This window comes from Hyaena hyaena, unplaced genomic scaffold, assembly GCF_003009895.1.
Source record: "Hyaena hyaena isolate Hyena2069 unplaced genomic scaffold, ASM300989v1 scaffold_150, whole genome shotgun sequence".
NCBI classification, from domain to species: domain Eukaryota; kingdom Metazoa; phylum Chordata; class Mammalia; order Carnivora; family Hyaenidae; genus Hyaena; species Hyaena hyaena.
This window is the reverse complement of record NW_024080782.1, coordinates 2,538,485-2,544,484: the sequence shown is the minus strand read 5'-3', so window position 1 is coordinate 2,544,484 and position 6,000 is coordinate 2,538,485. Positions and strand designations below refer to the sequence as shown.

General features: G+C 38.1%; 1 protein-coding gene across 1 annotated transcript in view; it reads left to right on the top strand.

Moving 5' to 3' along the window:
• Window positions 1–590: 590 nt before the first annotated feature.
• MAPRE2 (microtubule associated protein RP/EB family member 2) overlaps window positions 591–6,000 on the top strand; it is a 129,346-nt gene continuing 123,936 nt past the window's right edge. The window contains exon 1 of the mRNA XM_039238889.1: window positions 591–652. The gene's annotated coding sequence lies outside the window, so the exon portion shown is untranslated. The remainder of the gene's footprint in view (window positions 653–6,000) is intronic.

Here is a 6,000-nt window from a genome sequence, read left to right as displayed (position 1 = left end):
ATAATAAACTATTTAAAAATATCTTTTGACTAAGAATCAGCCTGTGTTGACACTAGATCTGAAACCTGAAATAGGGGCCACCTAAGTGGCTCAGTCGGTTAAGCATCTGACTCTTGATCTCTCTGCTCAGGTCTTGATTCTCAGGGTGGTGAGTTCAAACCCCACATTGAACTCTGTGCAAGGCATGGAGCCTACTCTAAAAAAATAAAATAAAACCTGCAAATAAGCTGAAGTTTAAGGAAGTTTGATGTTGGCCTTTGATACCCCAGTAGAGGCCCTGCTTCTTGCTAATACATGAGTTCTCATTACATCAGACTATCGGGGAGAAAGGTGAAAAAATAAATTACTTTCATTAAAATGACATACTAAATATTCACAAACCATCATTAACCTAAAAATTGATCTAAAGTATAGATGGAGAGCCCTCTTGCTTGCCTAACTTAATCTCTCTCCTATGGTAAAACCAACTGTATTTTGTTACTGTGTGTATGTTTCCATGTCCCTTTTCATTGCTAACCACACCCAACGAACTCTTTGCTCCTATGTTTTCATCCTATTAAATGTTCTTTTTCTTTTTTTTATTATCCCAGAATCCCACTTCTCACCGGTCCAGTTCGTCTCGACAGCCAGGGAGAGAGCCTGGATGCTCAAGGTAAGGTTTAAATATAAAATGGTGTGGGAATCCTTGTCTATGGATGAAATTGAAATATTGATGTCTTTGTAACAAGTTATTTTCAAAATTTCTTATACAGTTAAAGTATTCCAGTAAACATGCTCCATTAAAACATTATTTTTCAAACTATAATCCATCTCCCAAGTGTATTAAGGCTAATTAACTGCTGTCAGCAATTCCTCTAAAAATGGCCAAACCAATTAAAGTTTAATTTTGGAGATATTATTAGTGATAAGCGAAGGGAGAATATCAAGATGTGGTCAAGTAATCTCAGGACATTTAGTGTTACTTATGAACAAATTTTTTATTTCATTTATTTATAATCAAATGAAGACAAATGCTCAGACTTTACAATAGACTGTGGAGAGGATTTGGGAAGGAGGCAAAGACTCAAAGCTTCATTTTTTTTTTTTTCAGTTTTGGATTTGTGTTTGAGACCCTATCATTTGAATTTTGCTTACTTCTCACTGGCATTCTGAGTCTGTCTAATGCCTTTGAGGTTCACTCACCTCCAGCAACTCCCTAGAACAAAGGAACGATTAACTGAAATTCCACCAGATGGCAATCTTTAGAAAGCCATCCACAGAGATTTCAACTCTGTGAGCTACTATTGTTCAGAGAACAGTCTCATAGTAAAACGTCCAACTTCACCAAAAAATACTCTAAACATCTTTAGTTTTATTTCTTTACCCTCAATATGAAAAGTTTTTACCAAAAAAAAGTATCAATATTAAAAGCCCAAATCAATGGATAATATGTTTGGTTTGGGGTTTGATTGTGACAAATGCTGTGATTCCTGGTCATTTCTGAATTATTTGAGAAAAGAAAGCATAAATCCTAAAAAAGAAGAGCATTTTAAGGAGTTGTCTTGATATTAAACCACATGAAATTGGCAGATATGAAATTCATGTATTGATGTGAAATAAATTATTTAAGTGGGATGAGTAAACTTTTCTCCTTTCACTCTAATGAAATTGGAGATACTGAACTCTCAATTGTATCCAAACAGCTGGACTTTTCAGGGACCAGGTCTGGGACAGAAGGAAGTAGAAAAGCATCTAAGGGCAATTGAAATAGAAAGAGCCAAGGAGGTACAAGTCACTTCAGCTTGCTTCATAGAAGCAGACCTTGAGTGCTCTTTAAAACCTCTTTTGCTACGCCCTTCCAGTAGGGGCCCCACGTGTCTGAGACAGTCCTGATTTACTTCATTGTCTTAGAGCGTGGTCTCATTAGCACCCCCTTTCACCCTCAAAAGTATCTGCATATGGATGATAAATTCTATAGATGGCTATCTCCTAGGCTGGTATGTTCAAAGAAAAAGTACTAGAAAAAATTATCGTAATGCCTAAAACAGGGCGTCTGTTTATGTCTTTATATCTAGGATTACAGGACAAATGCTCCCTTTTCTGTAAAGAGCCACATCATGAAAGTTTTGTGCCTTATGGGCCATACAGTCTCTGTCACAACTATTCAACTCATTGTAGTGTGAAAACTGCCATGCACAATACATAAATGAATGGCCTTGGCTGTGTTCCAATAAAACTTTATTGACAGAAACAGATAGTAGATGGCGTTTGGTTGGCAGGCCATAGTTTATAGACCCTTGTGAGATAATATTTCTCCACCATTTCCTATCCCCTTACCAAGAAGACTGCTATTCTTAATTCCTCTCCTTTCTCTTCATATCCCTTCTGGGTTGCAGCCTCCTTATTTAACCCTCTAGTATTAATAGTTGCTTGAGTGAGTCTTCTCACTCACTTCTGTGGTTCCTGAGAATCTTTGACTGAGTCTAGCTGCTTGCTTCTTATCCAGATCCGTTTCTGCACTATACACAACAATACCTGTACCTTCTACCTCATGACCCAGAATAGCCTCCCTAGTGAGGTATCCTTTGAATCCTAGAGTTAAATCCCGGAGCATAGCTGTTGAGTAGACAATTTGATATTATGCTTTGGTTCTCACTAAATAGGCCTATGGAAAATCTATGGAAACTATAGCCACATTAAGGAAATATTAATGTTGACTATACCAACTTTTATTACAAAAATGATATAGGAAAGTTTGGAAAGAAGAAAATAACCCATAACAACATGATTCCCAAAATAACTTTGTGGGTTTTATTTTTTGTATATTTTCTTTTCTCACAAACATTCCTATTTTTCTATATTGGATGTGAACTTTGTGTTTTACTTAGTGTTAGTCATAAGCCTCTTTCAAGATCTCTAGAACTATCCCTAGAATACTATTATATCAATGTGCCATACATATTAGCCTCCAATTTTGTGATCGTTGGTTGGCTTGGTTCAGTCTACTTTGTATATTTTTATTGTTGTTATTTCCTTGGTACAAAATCCTAGAAGTGGATTATTCAAAGATTGGACCATTTTTAGGACTTTTAAACTAATTTATCACATTTCTTCCCAAAAGGTTTGTAATTTCTTCCCAAACCAAGAGTATTAGCCTCATTACAACTTGATCAGAAAGAGCATGTAATTCAAAAATATTTGAGTGTCTCCTATATGGAAAGAACCGTACTAGTTGCTTTAATATACATGTGTAAACAATAAGCTTTTTCCACAAACATGCATTGAGTGCCTGCTCTAAACTATATATTGTAGAGTTTCCACGGTGAGCAGAAGATAGCCTATGTCTCTGAGTCTAACCTTCTTGGGAAGCTAAGAGAGATATATGTAATCTCTATAACTGTATACAAAATGAGATACACCATGGGAGAAATACAGAAAGGTTGGGAGCTTGGGAGGGCAGGTTGAAGGCTAGGTTGGGGTGGAGGTAGAGATGGCATCTGAGCTGAACCTTGGAGGTGAGTTGGATTGGAATACGCAGGTGAGGAGACTGGCTGTTCATATCTTAAACATTTATGGATAGCTGACTATGTGCCACATGCCACACTAAAAGCTAAGATTATAAGGGTAAACAAGATAGAGCTCTTAAAGCTTAGCATCTAATGGAATTGACCCTTTTAAAAAATATATGCTACGTAGGATGGCTTGTCTAGTAGAGGATCCGTTGGGGGTAGGGATGAAGCCAGAGTCCTCTCTGGAAGAGGAGCTTTTTCTTGGCTCCTCTTCTCACAGTCTCCCTCATTAGTTTCCATATCATAATCTGTGGGAGATGTGCTTCTCTAAGTTTAAAGGTTATTCTAGTTGGCTGACCCAGCATTCCAATTAAAATTGGCCTATACTTATAGCCCCCTCCCTGCTCTGTCCCTGGTGAGTATATTCGCTGAGAATGCACTGAGCTGGGGCCGGGGGGGGGGGGTGTCTCTGGCCCTCCCCAGCTGAGGACTGAAGCAAATCACTAAGAATTAAAAGGGTTTCATGTGTATCTTGTTCTTTAAACAGCTGGAAGGAACCTCAATCTAATCCAACTCCCCCATTTTAAAGATGAACATTCTTGGGTGAGGAGAGTTAAGTAACAAACCTACCATTGGATGTTTGACCAAGTCCAGGTACCAGACCCTGGCTTCTGACTCCCTCACTGCTTGTTCCTTGCTCAGTGCTGCAATTTTCCTGGCCTATCCATACCGTACTAGTAACAAGAACTAAAAAGAGAATTAGCCTATGCATTTTTTTTCCTGCATGTAGAAGCAATATGTGTTTTACCCATTTCAGACCCCTGTTAACAAACTTTAAATTTTAATTTTTACATTAAATTAAAATTTTAATTTTAATTTAATTTAAAATTAAAGTAATTAAAAATTTTTTAAACAGTGATGAATGGATGAGTAGTAGGGAAATGCAGAACAAATTCCCACATCTGCCATTTTCCCCCTTTAGCATCTGGGCAAATAACTTGGCCACAGTGAGTTTTTACTTCTTGAGTTTGTTGTAGAACACTTGGAGATAATGTGTTAGATATATCATGGGCACTCAGCGAGTATTTTTTTTTTCTCCTTCCCTCCTAGAGCTACAGGTTCTTGACAGGGGTCAATTTTATATATAGAATTTTATGTATTAATAAGCTTACCCTATAAAGCTCAGGACAATTAAATGATGCAATGAGAATACATTTATAAGAGTGTCTGGTGCAGAACTTAATATCCTCATTTCTGAATTTCATTTATCTATGCTTAAGGAGCAATTTAGAGGGTTTTATTCATGGTTCTTCACCCTTCAGCAGCTTGTTTTATGTGGTTTATGGACATGTTGATAAGAGTTAGGAATTTTCTGTTACTTAACTCTAAAATGTGTCACATACAGAGATTACTCAAAATATAGTTAAATATTAACAATTACAAAATCTAGCTGGTGAGTAGGAGTGTATTTGATGCTATTATATAATTTTTTCTATTTTTCTGCATGTTTTAAATGTCTCAGGCTAATTTTTAAAAATTACATATTAAAATATTAAGCCTTGACCATGGCCCCACCACTGTGCAAGAGGCGGAAGGTAGGTTTTGGGCAAGAAATTCAGAGTCTGCACCCTGATGCAGCTATGGCCCAATGTAGGAAAGTCACAGAGCAGGCAGCCCCATGGCAGGGTGCTGAGCACTGTGTAGGGAGAAGGGTAGGAGGCCACAGGAGCCCCCAGCAGTGACAACGAAGCCACATCTGGAGCAGGGAGATTAGATGAGGCTTCTAAGAGGAAGGGACCTCTCCTCTAAGACCTGAAGGAAAACAAGGAGGCAGCAGGTGTTGAGGAGAAGGGGACTGTAGAGAAGAGAGTGTTGTTCAGGTAGAAAAACTAGCAGCCTCTTCAAAGATTTGGAAAGAAAATAAGAGAAGCATATGGCATATTAGCTGAGTTAAAAGAGGTTCAGTAATGAGCAGCATCAAGAGAGGCATGAAAGACAGATCAAGAAGGGACTTGGCAGGCCAGCGAAGACCTTTGGGTTATTTATATATATGTATACACATATACATATATATGTATATATATATATATATACATATATATATATAATTTTTTAATGTTTATTTTTGAGAGAGAGAAAGAGAGCCCACATGCATGAACGGGGGAGGGGCAGAGAGAGGCAGGTACAGAGGACCTGAAGCAGATCTGTGCTGACAGCAGTGAGCCCAAAGCAGGGCCCCTGAACTGTGAGATCATGATCTGAGCCAACATCAGATACTCAACTGACTTAGCCACCTAGGCACCCCTGGGTTGTATTCTGGAAAGTAATCGTTGAAGTGCTTTAAGTAGAGAAGTAAAACTGCCAGTTTCATATTTTAAAATGGTCCTTCTGGCAGCTGGGGTAGCGAGGTGGGTGAATGTGAGATAGACAGGATTGGGTAAGGAAGAGGTCAAGGTTTAATTCACTGGACATGTGCATAGAGGGCTTGCTATGTAATAAGCACTATTTCAGT